General features: G+C 37.3%; 1 pseudogene; it reads left to right on the plus strand.

Annotated features, from left to right (window-relative positions):
- The first annotated feature begins 3,433 nt into the window (after positions 1-3,433).
- The window catches only part of LOC118538356 (glycine cleavage system H protein, mitochondrial pseudogene), a 31,710-nt pseudogene continuing 19,186 nt past the window's right edge, over positions 3,434-15,957 (plus strand).

Genomic DNA, 15,957 nt, shown 5'->3' on the forward strand with positions numbered 1-15,957 from the left:
TGTCCACCACCAACAGTGACAGGATTAACAGATGGTAAGAAAGAACATCTTTTACCCTCTTTGCAGAATCAGTATATCTCTGTCATCTTCCCCTGCAATATCAAAAGAAGATAATTCTTCCTTATTTGGCTCTGATTCTCAATCTTTCCTTCCATTAAGTATTCTTCTTATGATATTTATTTTCTTCTTTTGTAGCCACTGCCTCTCACTGATGACATTCCAGCCTGATTTTGCTGACCGTCACAACTATCTTCTTAATTTTCTTCTCCTTTAGAGCCAAGTAATCTAAACTTTTACTCTCTCGCTTCCTCCTTGAGCCCTGGCAACTGGGCATCTTCCTCTTCTACCCCAGTGACACTTTTCTCCCTCAGGTGAAATCCAACCACAATTTTCAATTTTCATACTCCTGAGCTTCCTTCAGAAAGTGCCTTCATTCAATACCCTGGCTTCAACTATGGAATTAATACCGATAATGTCTCCTCTATTCTGTCCTCTCACCTTTTACTCAAGCTGAAATTCTGTCTTGCAAGCAGCTCAAAGCACATATACTTTGAGATATCTGCACATTCATCTAATTAAGGTATTTTATTAGAAACAAAACATATTCCTCTACCCTCTTCCCAAATATCTGTCAAACGTAAAAATTTGAAATCAGCATGGCTTATTTCCCTTCTTATCACTTATATATTTAGTCACTTAATCTTACTTATCTTTCTTTCACACTTTCTAAATGGACATCTCTCCATCTCCATTGACTGCTGGACAGTCTAGCCTCTCTGATCCTTATACTTGGATTAGCATTCTGATATCTCTGTCTTCACTGGCTAATCCATAGTGCTCATTACAGCCATTGTAATTGTTTCACCATTTTATTTTCAACAGGTCTTCCCCAGTATTAAGAGACTATTGCATGTTTGTTATCTACCATACAAATATCAGCTCTTCATTTGTAGCTGAAATCAATTAGCCTACTATAACTTTATATAGCAGACATCTTTTATTTTGGTCCACCCTTGAGCCCCGCATCGGGCTCCCTGCTCAACGGGAAGCCTGTCTCCCTCTCCCACTCCCCCTGCTTGTGTTCCCTCTCTCGCTGTTTCTCTCTGTGAAATAAATAAAATCTTTAAAAATATATATATTTTGGTCCACCTGCTGCCCTTACCCAGGCAGGTTTTTTCAGTCCTAGGAGCCATCCTTTCCATCCCATCCTTTGCCACAGTGGGAACAAGGGGCCAGGCATGATCAGTCACTATCTTGTTCATTCCCATGAAGCAATTAAGAGTGGTCACTTGACCAAGCTGAGCCAATCAGAATCCCTCCATGAGATGGCTATGGACCTGTGAGAGACAAACTAGTCTTCTAGAGGGATTATGAGCTATAAAGCAATTGGCCATATTCTTTTCAGTGTTGAGGAGAAAGAACACAAATGTTATTTTTTGCGCATAATGATCAAGACATATATAAAGCCAGACCCACTCTTGGACTTCTCAGTTACATGGACCAATACATTCAAGTTCAGATTAAATTTTTTATATTGGGTTTCAGTCACATGTAATTAAAAGAGTCTGTTTACTACACAATATCGATGTACTCACTATTTACTTTATTACTGCAAGACTATGTATGGAGTCCAGAGATGAAGATCAATCTGTGCCATTTTGGAGTTCATAGTCAATTTGAAGAAGACTGCCTTATTGTATAATAGACATATATGTTTATGTTTGGCAAGTGTTTCAAGAGAAACAAAGAGAGCTAAAAACGAAAGAAAGAAAGAAAGAGAGAGAGAGAGAGAAAGAAGGAAGGAAGGAAGGAAAGAAGGAAGGAAGGAAGAAAACAGGAAATGGAGCTATTCCTTCTGACTAGGGAGCTTCAGGAGGCTTCTGGGTATAAGTGCTTTTTGAATTGGACCTGGAAAGATGAGTAAATTGTCAGTACTCTTCAGTTTGATCTCCAGGTATATCATATTATTATTTTATTTACTCAAGTTTATTTGTAAAATCCTTTCCAATCCTATTTGTTACTCTGAAATTACTCCTAAGGCCTCAGTTCATGGGTAGCTTTGTCTTCGTTCTGTTTACCTCGATACTGACTTTCACCTGTCTTCGTTACTTCATGCGTCCATACCACTTTCCCTAGTTAGACCATTACCTGCTAAAAGCAAAGACCACGTTATCATCTCTTTAATATCTACCACAGCACCTAACTCAGCACTGGGCACAAAGTGCTTAGAAAACCAGAAAGGAATGCAGATGCCAAGTTTTTGACAGTTTGATTGCGTGTCTGTATATTGTAGATTAACTTCATTACTGGGTGATCTTGAAGACTTCCCATTATTTTCAAGTAAGAACATCTAGTAGTGGGTAGAATACCTTTATCTTCCATGAAATTATTTCAAGCATGCAAAGAAAAGTAGATTAAATTGTGTTTGGCTGACAGGTCTAAATTGAGATTACTTTTTTACCTGTTTCCACCTCTAAGCTTTTAACTGGAATCTTGGGATTAAGGCCTTTAAGTAACTTCAATATGGGAAATAACATATTTGTAAAGAAGATGATGAAAAGAGACAGAAATAAAAACTGAAAAATTATTTCATTTAGATGATTAGATGGAGATAGCAAGGAAACTAAAATAGCAGTAAAAACAGATGACATAGAGGATTCTTTTGTTATGGAATAGGAAGGCACCAAAGCCATTAAAACACAAGAGTGTGAAGTCAAAGACTTAGGAGGTTGGTATTACTGATAGCTTAGAACTGCTTTGCCATGGGAGACATAATTGAAGGTCACATCCTTGAGATTAAATGTGTGGAAAACAGCTCTTTCCACAGAAAGGATAACGCCAACTAATGTGAAGCCAATCAATGCGTAACAGTAATTTCATAAATAGGGTTACCGGGTAAAGACAAAATAGAGCTACAGAAGAATTGTATCTTAGCACAGAGAATACGGAACCATCCATCAGTGAAGAAAGGAAAAAGCAGCAGACTGATGGTTTAGATTATAGTAGACCCAGATTTTGGGGGGGGGCTAATGCTTATATCATTTAGAAGGATGCTCTTTAAAACAACACTCTGAATGAAAAACTTAGGACAAAAATGAGTATTTAGAATGAGAAGAAATCACCACAAATTACAAATTTGTGTAATGTTACAAATATGATACAATCCAGCTTAACACATCTCTATAATGACTTTTTCTGCATTTTTGCTGCATATTATTTGATTACCTTTTCATATGATAAAAATTTTTTAAAAATATCATTCTCTATAAAGGGCTAATTGATTTTTCCTCTAGCATCATTAGTCAAAACATATTTGTTATCAGTAGCTTAGAAAAGTCTGCTTCCTTGGTGTTGGTAATGCCATAAATTATTAGGGTTGTTCTGAAATTTGAGAATGTTTTCTCAAGTTGCTTCTATACATGAGCTGTTACAAATGTGGATGCTGTTTGTACTACTGCTATCGATTAAGCCCTACAAACAGGAATTCAGGTAAGTTCTGTTTTGCAAAATTTCCATCAAAAAGAAAAAAATACAATTTTACAATTGTACGTGCTGCTTATGAATATATTTTTGACGTGAGACAACTCTTTTTACTAGATGCTGTGAAACAGAATCCTCTGCTTATAATTTTGTACAGGAAATGATTAAGAAAAAAAAAAATCCCACACAGTAGCTTGTAGTTCATATATCTCAGACTTTTCTTCTCTTTCACTATCTATGTAACTCCTATGGTGGGCATTTCCATATTATGATACCAACATCCTTATCATGATACAAACTATGCCCACAGATGACTAAAAATCACTTGACTGTACATAGAAGTGACTGGGAACCAAAAAAATATGTCCTGTAAACCCAAACTAAATTCAACTGTGATTAGCCAGATCACCAAAATGTCACAGACACATCAAAGCAACCCAACTGACACAAGGGAAGGTGTGAAGTAGGTCAATCTTACTACATTACAGTTACATTAGGTTCGTAAGTTTTACAAAAACATGTGACCATGTGAACAAATTGCTAGGACACCTCCCAGGGCCAAGCAAGCAAGGGTTCCCAATGCTTATTGGTAAATATTTCTCTATTTAGAAAAATAGTGTTTAGAAAATGACACTAAAATTTGTGTGTGAAATGCCTGTAAACTTTGTAGAAAAATCTGCATTTTTAAAATTGTAAAATTTAACCTATAAACAAGAAAGTGCATGTATTAGTCTCCTAGGGGTGCCATAACAAAATAGCACAGACTGGGTGGTTTAAATAGCAGAAATTAACTTTTTTCACAGTTCTAGAGGCTGGAAGTCCCTGGACAGGGTTAGTTTCTCCTAAGACCTCTCTCCTTGGCTTGCAGATGGTCACCTTGTTGCTGTATTCTCACATGGCCTCTTAGAAGAGACCCCAGTCCTATGGGATTAGGGTCCCATTCTTATGACTTAATGTAACCTTAATTACTTCTTTAAAGGCCCTATCTCCAAGTGTACTCTCATAGGTGTTAGGGCTTCAACATATGAATTTTGGGGGAACAAAATTAGTCCATAACAATCCAGAAGACATATGTGTCCAGTTTAATGAAAAATCATAACGCAAACTTACCTATAATTGCCACCCAAGAAATTTAACATCACTATTATCACAACATTTTTCTCACACACATAACCCTTGAGTTCTTCCCTGATCATAATGTCCTTCCTCACGCCAGCAAAAATGACTCTTTTGACTTTTGTGATAGCTATTTTATTTATTTTCTTTATAGTTTTACCACCTATATATGCAGCTTTATATAATACATGCATAGTTTGAAATTTCCATCAAGGAGTGAGTTTTTATGCATTGTTTTGGCTCTTGCTATTTCTGCACATTTTCTTTGTGAGATTCATTGTAATGCATTAAATTTGCTTCGTTTTCTTTTTTTTTTTTTTTAAGATTTTGTTTATTTGACAGAGAGAGACACAGCCAGCGAGAGAGAACACAAGCAGGGGGAGTGGGAGAGGGAGAAGCAGGCTTCCCGCGCAGCAGAGAGCCCGATGTGGGGCTCGATCCCAGGACCCTGGGACCATGGCCTGAGCTGAAGGCAGATGCTTAAGGACTGAGCCACCCAGGCGCCCCAAATTTGCTTATTTTTCTTAAAGGGCAAGATTAAAAATACTAGGCTTGAGAGCCATATGGTCTCTGTCACAGCTCTTTTAACCAGTTCTGCCACTGTCTTATGAAAGCAACATACGCAACATATAAATGAATGGGCACGGTTGTGTTCTAATAAGTCTTTAATTACAAAATTTGGCAGCAAGCCAGCGGGCCATAGTTTGCTGACCTCTGGTCTATTGCATCTACTTTCTATGCCTGATATTAGTTATTTAAACCTCCTTTCTATTTTCCACAATCAAACTCAAAAAAGTTAATAATAATATTTGAAAATAAAATAACCTTTCAATTGGTTGATTCTCTGGGCATAGATTTTCCAATTGGCAGTATAGTCAACCCTTGAATAATGTGGGAGTTAAGGACACTGACCCCTGCACAGTCAAAAATCCACGTGTAACTTTTGACTTCCCCAAATTTAACTACTAATAGATTACTGTTGACCTGAAGCCTTACCAATAACATAAACAGTTGACTAACACATACTTTGTATGTTATATGTATTATATACTGTATTCCTTTTTTTTTTAAGATTTTATTTATTCATTTGAGACACAGAGATACAGAAAGAGAGAGAGCATAAGCAGGGGGAGAGGCAGAGGGAGAGGGAGAAGCAGGCTCCCCGCTGAGCCAGGAGCCAGACATGGGGCTCGATCCCAGGACCCTGGGATCATGACCTGAGCCGAAGGCAGATACTTAACTGACTGAGCCACCCAGGCGCCCCTATATACTGTATTCTTATAATAAAGTGAGATAAGAGAAAATGTTATTAAGAAAATCATAAGAGAAAATACATCTACAGTACTCTATGTATAAAGAAGATCACATACATCTGCACGTTCAAACCCATGTTGTTCAAGAGTCAACTGTATTTTTCTTTTAGCAAATTAAAGATATCATTTCATTATCTCTTGACTTTCATGGTTGCTGTTGAGAAGTCAATGATATATCTACCTTTGTTGTGCCTTTGAAGATGATCTCTCATTTCTTTGGCTGTGCTTAAGATGTTATTTTTGTCTTTAGAGTTCTGTACATTTGTTATAATGTCTTTAGATGTAAAATTTTAAAAATTACTTGCTGGAGATTCATTGGGATTTTTGAATGTCTTTTATCATGTCTGAAAATTTCTCTGTCATCATCTTCACATGCTGCCTCTCCCTTTTCTCTCCTTTATGAAGGGATTGAAATTAAATATATATTTTGTTTTCTCATTTTATCTTTCATATCTCTTAACTTCTATGGATCCATCTTTTCATTTCTCTATTCTGTTTTTTGTACAATTTCCTCTGGCTTATTTTCCATGACACTATTTGCTCTTCATTATGTTATATTTGCTTATAAATCCATCTATTGAGTTGTTGTATTTCAAATTGTAATCTAATCTTCATTTCCAGAATTTCAATTTGGCATTTTTTCTAATATGCTAGATTTCTTTTTATAGCTTCCTTTTCTGGGAAGATACTGCACGTTCTTTTTTTTTTTTTTCCCCATAGTATAACCTTTTTATAATCCATGTTTTATTTATGTTTGATATTTCTACCATAAGAAATGTTTGCAGATTGTTTGTATATTTGTTTTTGATGCTTCTTGCTCATGGTTTCTTTTTTCCTTATGTGCTTAGTTACATTGTCTGAAAAAATACTTCTGAGAGTTCTTTAAGGCCTAAGATAAAGGATAAAAGTCCATTTCTACATAGGGTCCCTCCGGGAACTATTAGTTCTAATCACTTTAAATTAAATTCAAGATCTAAAGGGTTTTTTTGTGTGTGTATATGTTTGGTTTTGTTTGTTTGTGTTTGGTCACTCAGGTGATATGAATTTGGTTTCAAATCTGAATAAGGGTCAGCTTTGGTTTACAGCTTATCTAGGACAGGATTCCCTCTCTGTCCCTTAATTAGGATAAAGGCAACTTTTCCAGAAACCCCATAGAGTTTGTCAGCAGAAGTAGGTTTATTTTTAGCTCATTCTAAATTTGAGAGGATGGGTCTTTGCAGACCCAACTTAATATGTAAAGGTCACCTCTTGGACTCCCTAACTAAGGTATTTCTGAGCTTTGGTTGTCTTCTCCATGGGTTATAAGACTTTCTAGTAGAAAATTCAAATGTTCCTGGGTAGACAAATGCTTCCACAGAAAAAAATGGCTTCTGTCCTCTTCTCCAGATTCCTTCTTTCTCTTTGATTTTATCCTGACAATCCTTTGTATGTGTCACATCTTAAATAATTATAAGACGTAAGAAATCTTTTAATACGTCATTTAGTTGTTCTCAGTGGGGAAATTAGTCTAAATGATCTGGATCACATTACTAGGAAAGAGTTTGAAATATCTTCAGTACATCTTTTGGTATTTTCCCCTTTACTTTGTATTTAGGAGTTTTGGTAAAAATGAGAAAGCCTTGATTTTTTTCCCCCTTGCTCAATTAGTAACCTATTGTGAATTGAAACCGCAAATGCTTAAATTGGAAACCTATCTATTAGGGACTTGGATTCTACTTTCAAAGCTCAGTATCTGGAATTAAAACACAGGGAGAGTTTACACTGTTTGTGTTTCTATTTTTGACCTGCAGCACTGAGCCGGAGCTAATGATGATCGTGATGGTAGGAGATGTTCTCAAGTGTATGCAGCCTGCACTGGTAAACTTGAGCAACCACATTCGTCATCATAAGACCCTGCCTCTGATATTATGGCCCACCCCAGTCCGCTGGTGAAGCATTTCTTCTCCATGTTGCCCTATCAAAGGGCACCTACTGTAGTCGGATTCCAAATTCTGAGAAGTAAGCTGGTCCCGTTATGCTCCTCTATCCTCTAAGAGCAACTGATGGCTGCATTATTTACTTGGCACCAAGAAAAAAATAAACAGACAAACAAACATAGAACTTAGGCTTTTTCACCAGCTTACACAGTAACATTAAATTTTATTATATAAATTACAGTAATTCAAGTGCCCTGCCTTTCAGCACAGAAACCCACTGCCCAAGTTATATCCCAGAGATCCTTTTGTGCCGAGGAACAGGGCCTTGGGTATGCTCTTGTGGCTTCTTATCAAGCCACCGTGGCATTGGCTTGTAGTCAGGGGCCTGACCTGCATTAGATGACTGCTCTAGCAGGTCCCATCAGCCTTGGTTAATATCCACGACTGGTACAGTCCCTCTGGTCTTAGGGGATAAGGCACTGCTCCAGGCTACTCTGTCCCATCCCAGGCATGCAAGAGACCCTTACAATAACTTCTCCTCACAGAAGTAAGGTCAGTTTGTGAGTTCTTACAAGACTTCGTGGAAATTTCAGGTAAATAAGAAAGTGTCACCAAGAAAACTAAAAATGCTTTTGGAAATGGCTACTCTCTGCAAGCACAGGTTCAGACTCATTCTTGTGGACTCTTAGATTGTAGCCCCCAGTCTCTGTGTATGTGTGCTCAGTTTACTGTCACTCTCCAGAAGCCCCCACCGCTTTTCCACATTCTTTCAAGTCAATGTTTCTCTCCTGGTCATTGTTTCTCTTCTGGGATTGATGCCTTCTACAGTGACTCGCACATTAACAAGATTTCCTTTACACCTACATGGACAAGTTAATCAGAAGAAGCCAGTCAACCATTAGTGTGCTCTGGATTATTTCTAATAACACCAGGAGCACATTCCAAGTTGAATGTCATAAAATGGGTACTCTATGGTGGGACAAGAAGTGCAGGGTGAAGATTTTGCCTGCATGTCCTTCCTGCAATCTCTGAGTCATTTCTAGATCTCCCATGAGAAACTCCTTGAACAAAAATGCATCTCCACAAGGATTAGAAATAAGTTGTACTCTAAATCTATACTTGGAAATGAAACATTTCTTCTAAAGCGGTTGTTTTAAGATTATAGATTTCAACTGTAGGGAAAGAAAAGAATTTTTCCCCTACCCTCTTAGGTTGAGTAACTGAGGCCTGTGAATTAAACTGACAAAAGACAGATTAATAGAAGGAAAAGTTTATTTCTTATGCACACAGGAGTCTTCACAGAAAATAATTGAAAACCCTAAAGAAGTAGTTAATCCTGGGATTTATATATCATTTTAAGAAAGGGTGATAATGTATGGAGAAGAGACTAGACAAAAGAAAAGAGGTGTCTGGGCTTCTGGAATGGGGTAAATTGTGGGAAAATTACATGAAATGTATGGTAAATAAGGTAAATAAGAGTTGATTGGTAAGGTTTGTTATGCAGTCTCAGATGATGAGTTGTATGGAAATTTCCTTTACAAATGTAAATTTCCTTTACAAAAAAAAAAAATTATGCCCTGCTTTTAGGCAGAAAGGGGAAGGACAGAGAGCTCCTCCTGTGTTTGAAGTTTCTTAACTGCTTTCAACTCAAAATAATCCTCTGCAAGTAACCCTTTGGCAAATTTTTTGCCAAAACAATCCTTTGGCGAGTAGTCTGTTTTGGGTTGGTCCTTCACCACCCAGTGGTATGCTTTAAGTCAATATAATAGTTACTATAGGCATTAAAACAAAACACAAAATAGCAATAGAAATTCTCAAAGATATCTGTGCAATAACTGAAATTATTTTGTGAAAAAGCTGTGTGTTTAGTACTGGATCACACATAGAATGTAAAATATATTTCTCAGAGCAGATCTGTTAAAATGTTCGAGAAAAGTTGTTTTCACGAAATAACTCATCTAAACGTACAGCCTTCGCCACAACCAAGGCAACCCTTTATATTGTTATTCTTCCCAGCAGTTCAGCTCGGTGAGCCACAGCTTCTCAGGCATCCATCGCTGTACTCTCTGCATCACGTTTGCATGACTAAAAATACCCAAATGATTTTCCTAGGAGAGGAGCTCCCAAAGGAGTATTAGTCTCAACTTCTAGCAGGGGGAAAAAAAAAGGCATTGTATCCCACTTTTAAATAACTTCTTTTCCCCTTCAGCTTCTACCTAGACGCATTTTCATAAATTTGTGAGCCAAATTTCAGTTAGGGGGCCCTAAATACATGATTTTACCCTGTTACTCCACAGCTATTTTCATGGGTTCATACCTTGATCTCCAACTAATATTAAACACTTGGAGAATAGATATCCTATTTATGTTTATTTGAATTTTCCATTAAAAAGGTACCTCATAAATATAATTTATAAAGGCCATAACATGATTAGTGAAGTCCAACAATTAAAATGCGGATTAGCATCATTGGGAAGTTAATGAAATGTCTGAGGCAGTTATAGCTAAAAAGCTGCAGCACCAGGAGCCATCCCTATTCGCCAATCTGTCCTTGTCCAGGTAGTGTTTGGCGCCATCCCGTGGCTCTTGTCTGCTCCACTCTAAATATTGCTGGAGTCAGTTCTGGGTCCCTGGGACTCACTGGAGATCAATTCCCAGGATTATAAGAAGAATTTGAGGAATCTCTAGGTCAGTTGGTACACACTTCATTGATAAGGGGAAGGGGAAAATCTGGAAATGTTCAGACCCAGTCTCTACCTCCTGGTTTGTAAACTAGAGTTTTCACCTTTTCTCCACCTGGCCCTACATTTCTAGCCTCACTTCCTTCCTAGCCACGCCCACTGCTCTGTTAGAAAAGAGGGGTCAGGGGAACAGGGCTGGTTCCATTAAATTTTAGTTCTTGTTATAGAGGAGTTTCACAGTACATGTTGTCAAATTAAAAAAAAAAAAAAATACAGACTTACTAAGGAGAGACTTCATTCAGAAAGAATGTCCCAAGACGGAAAGTGTTGGGAGAGACGCTGCTACCGGGGAAAGGGATTATTGCAATAGGAGAACGCTGTGGCGTAAGGTCGACTAGCACCTCAAGGACTAGGCAAAAGAATTTCCTTTTAAAGGTTTATTTATTTATTTTAGAGAGAGAGCAAGCAGGGGAGAGAATCTCAAGCAGACTCCCTGCTAAGCATGGAGCCGGACTCCGGGCTCCATCTCGCGACCCTGAAATCATGACCCCGAGATCATGACCTGAGCCAAAACCAGGAGTTGGATGCTCAACCAACTTAGCCACCTGGGTGCCCCAAGAATTTTCTTTTAGAGAGAAGAGTAAACAAAGCTAAAAATAATGGGAGGAGAGTGGCATGATGAGGATCCTAGATCAGCAGATGTTTTATCCTAGGCCAGCCTATTTTCTGGGAGGGTCCTTCAGGAGGGGTTGTATGCTGGGTCAGGCTGAGCGGGAGCCAAATTTCAGGGGCTTAGGAGAAGAAGAGCATTTAATCAAAATGGTTCACAAGCATTTTGTTCTGACTGATCAGTGGGAACAAGTAGTTCAGGTAACCCTTTAGAAGGCCGAGAATAGGAATTTGGAGGATCTGTGTCTGGCCTTGTTAGGTAAACAGGGGGCATCTTACAAATTATTTATCTTACAAATTGTCTGTTATTATAAATAAGACACTAGACACTAAAAAATTCCCTAAAACACATTCTGAGGAATTATGTAAATTGCTTAGGAGAATGATGAACTATGGAATAAAGAACATAAGAAAAGCATTGGCTAAGAACATATTTTTTTTAAAATACAAAACTGAATCATTTATACATTTTGTTTAATTAACAGGATCTGTGGAGAAAATCTTTGAGAGGAATTTTTTTGGTACTCTCATATATATGCTACCTGAATTACCAAGCTGTGAAGCCAATTTGTTAAAATTTAAGAAAGGATTTGCATCTAGGATTACAGAAATATTGACTTTCAGTTTTCCTTCTTATTTTTATCCTGCTTGGTTTTGCTTCCTGTCTTTCTTTCCTAGGTTGACATACAAGTGAAACTCTTGAAATTTATTAGCAAAAAAATTTGCCATAAAAATAGAGAGCTTCGTGTTTGTTAGTAATGACAGAAATAAGGTCAGTAAGGAATCAAAGAGAATAATTTTGAGAGCATGTGGTGCCTGGTTATGAGTCAGTCAGGGGCTTAAGCAAACTGAGAAAATTAATACTAAAAGGAAGCATTGAGTTTATATTAAAATGAGAATTTAAATCTTGAATTAATGAAAATGATCCGAAGTAACAGAGAGATTATTTTCTAGCTCCCAAATATTGTGTATCTGTGTGGGGAGAATGGAAAGCCTTCTCGATCCATAAAGAAACCTGTGATGATATGAATTAGCAGAGTCCCAGGAGATTGCAGCAAGGGAAAATACCACACAGACAGTTCTAAAGTGACATTTTGTTGAGGAAAATGAGGGTATGAGTTTCATTGCTTATTGGCTAGGCTAAAAAGTTCTTAGGGTAGAATATGGGGAGCAGGGTGAATCTTGGGGTTGAGAGATTTCCTGGGGGCAGAGTGAAGGCAAGTGAGACAAAATTCTGAGCAAAGAGGAAAGCATTGTGCAAGTCACAATACATTCATTGGTTAGAATCATCAAACTACAGAAAGCGGTGGTTCAGATTTTCAAGGATTATAATGTGTATCATCTTGAAATCTAAGGATTAAAACCAGGGTTCAGGTTTCACTTCAACATGTACATCACCCCTTTATACTTCTTTTCATCAACAAGTACAAAGGCAATTTGAGTTCATCGTCAGAAGGTGTCCCAGTCTAAAACGACGTACAAGCCTCTATAGGCTTGGTATTGATGTAACTGGAACACACCGTTATTTTACTTGTTACTTCATGTAACACAACTAAATGACTGAGAAGTAAAATCTGATGATACAGTAAGATGAAGTGTCCACAATCTGGATCATCAATAAAACAGTCAATGGAATAAAAATATAGAGGGAAAAAAACTGACGTGAGTGTTGGTAACCAGTGAAGGATTCTGCTGAGATGTCAGAATCTCTGAGAAATTTCTACACTAGAGTGCTGATGGGGAGAAACTGAGGTAGTTCAAGGAAGGTTGGCTTCCTGCAACCTCTGCATGAAAATAAATGTCCATAGGAAACACGCAGAGCAATCCTTGGAAAAAAATCCCTCTAAAACCTCTTGATTTAAAGAGCCTAGGGGTTGAGGACTGGCTATCAGACCACTGGGGAAAGTGTTAGATATTCATTTTCCAGTGCAGAAGAGCAGCATGTGAAAATTGTGGTTCACCAAGAGGCCAAAGCAAACGGAAAAACAGCAGAGGGTTGGAAGCTCAGCCCCATCAGTGCCGAGCAGTTTAGGAAGCTTTGGTTTTAAACATCAGACACCAACTAGGAATGATTTAAGCAAAATATAAAATTAGTAAGATATCAGGTCACTCACAGAATCACCGGGAATGCTGACAAGCTGGGATTATGAAGCAGGCAGGAAACAGGTTGGGGGTGCAACACGGGGCCCATCAGCTTGTCCCACAGCTGCTTCCAGCCATGGGCATTACTCTCAGTTCTCTGGTTCTCTGGCCTCTGGAAACACAAAGTGTTCCTCACAGTCCTTGCTTCTTCGAACCTTTGACTAATGATTCAAGATCCCGGGCAAATATACCTATTGTACAAGCCTCTGCTAGGGAGAGAAAAAAAAATGAACCAAACTGATGTTCAGTTGTTTTGCTGAACCAGCTACTCTTCTAGAAAAACAAGTTTCAGATAGACTTTTACTGAACACATGATCAGTCAAACAAAAACTTATGAATGGAAAGTCCGTTGACATAAAAGGAACCAAAACTAGTTCAACATAGCATTAATCATAAATCATTTTTTAAAATTGTTCAGCAATAACAAAAGCAAATATAAAAATAATAGTTCTTCACATATAACATATGCAATATAGATAATCAATAATAGTGACTAAAGTCCCACTTTGTGGGAAAAAAATAGAAAGTTAGTAGCATGAGAAAAAGTAAAAGCCTGCTAATTTCTTTATATAATACAGATTCTTTATATGACATTTATATAATGAAGTGTCAGATATTCTTTGATTATTGCTATTGATAATTAGAACCATATAGATTAATGTTTTATTTGAAAGAAACTAGTAAGAAAAATAGTAAAAAGATGTCTTTCAAATTTATAGAAAAAAATGACAATATAGTTCATTAATTAAATGGTAGAGCACTAAGAATAAGAAGCATAAAAACAAAAAAGTGAGATAGAAACGAAATGAATGAGAATTAGTGTTGTGAAAATAAAGAAAACCTCATTAAAAATGGACCTACAGCCAGCCCAGCCAATGAGAAATTGCCACACTCAGCCAATGAGAAGCCACCACCCGAACTCTTTGAAACATCCCCGCCCAGCTTTACCCTTTCCTCCATAAAAGCAAGATCCTCTCCTCTGTTCTCCAGACCTGCCTATGGTTTGTCATAGTTGACTTGTCCCCAGTTGCAATTCTCTGTTACTCCTGAATAAACTCATTTTGCTGGTAAAACAGCTGGCTCTTTTGTTTTTTTAAGGTCAACCATGTGAACTAATACAGTTTTCTATTCTTTTTTTCTTTCTTTTTTCTTTTTCTTTTTTTTTTTTTTTTGAGAGAAAGAGAGAGAGAGGCAGAGGGAGAGAGAGAATTTCAAGCAGGCTCCACGTTCAGTGCAGAGCCCAACATGGGTGTTGATCTCACAACCGTGAGATCATGACCTGAGCCGAAATCAAGAGTCCAATGCTTAACTGAATGAGCCACCCAGGTGCCCCCATACTTCTCTGTTTAAAGCCAACGTATTTTAAATTGAAAAAATATAATAGACATCTGGTTGCATTTCTAATACTTATTACTCTCTCTTTCCTAACAGAACCCAGTTATTTTAAAAATATTCACATTATCCTCCCACACCTGAGGATAATCCTGAATAATTTAAACCAACAGGTGCACAGAATTGCCCTCTAGGCTGTTATTAGTTCATGCATGAGCACATGGTCTAAGTTGGGCCTATCCCACTGAAGGGAAGAAATTATAGTCTTGCTATAGGTCATCTTAAAACTATAAGGAGAATAAGATTTAGGATGAAATCACTGCTAAGATGGAATAGTGGGGAGATTGAAAGGTCATGGGTCCTTGATGACATAATTGAGCCCTGATTATCCCACCTAAGTTCCCAAATATGTGAGATAAGGAAGTTCATATGTTTAAAGCCAGAGATTCCTGTTACTTTGAGCCAAAAACAAAACTCAAACTATAAGTCTAGTTTGCTCTCTACAGTCAAAAATCAAGCTCCAGTTATATGCTAGCTACAAAGCATACATACTCTTAATAGGGCTTTGGTTGAAATGTAATGGACGTATATAATAGAAGAGTATGTAGCTATTAAAAACAATGAAATAGATATCATCTGGAAAGAAGATCAAGTGACAGGCAAGGTAAAGAACAATGTGTGTATTTTGATAACATTTCTGTAAAACGTATATGTATAATGCATTTTCTTATGCAGTTAGGAATATTTCTATATTAATTAGACACTGTTACAGTGCGATGCATGGCTGGAGACACAGTTAGAAAGAGGTCTACTTTTCATGGTGTCTGCTCTGTTCCTTTTGAATATTCTACCAGGTACTTGTACTATCTAGTCAACACATAAACCAAAGTAAAATTGAGGTAAAGATTAAAACCAAAAGGATGAAAAAAATATTCTGTTAACATTTTGAATACTTCAGATAATAACTCTTTAAAAAAAGTGCCAATGGAACACTTTATCAAGAGTCATCATACGTTAGTATACAATTATTTCGAGTAACTTAAAATATGCCTATAAAGGCTCAAAGGTTTTCTTGCTGCTTTTGTCTTTTGTTTTTTCTTTTTTCTCACATAACAAGAAGTCTAGATGAAAAAAGTAACTGATGCTGGTTCAAATCTCAAGATTTCACAATAGATTTCTTCTGTGATTTTCTTAGCCTTTCTTTCAGGTTGTAATATGGTTGCTCTTGCTATCGGCGTATCATCTACGTTCGAAGCAAAAATAAATAAATAAATAAATAAATAATAAAAAAGGAGTTGGGGAGGAGAT

Source organism: Halichoerus grypus, chromosome 3 (assembly GCF_964656455.1).
Source record: "Halichoerus grypus chromosome 3, mHalGry1.hap1.1, whole genome shotgun sequence".
NCBI classification, from domain to species: Eukaryota; Metazoa; Chordata; class Mammalia; order Carnivora; family Phocidae; genus Halichoerus; species Halichoerus grypus.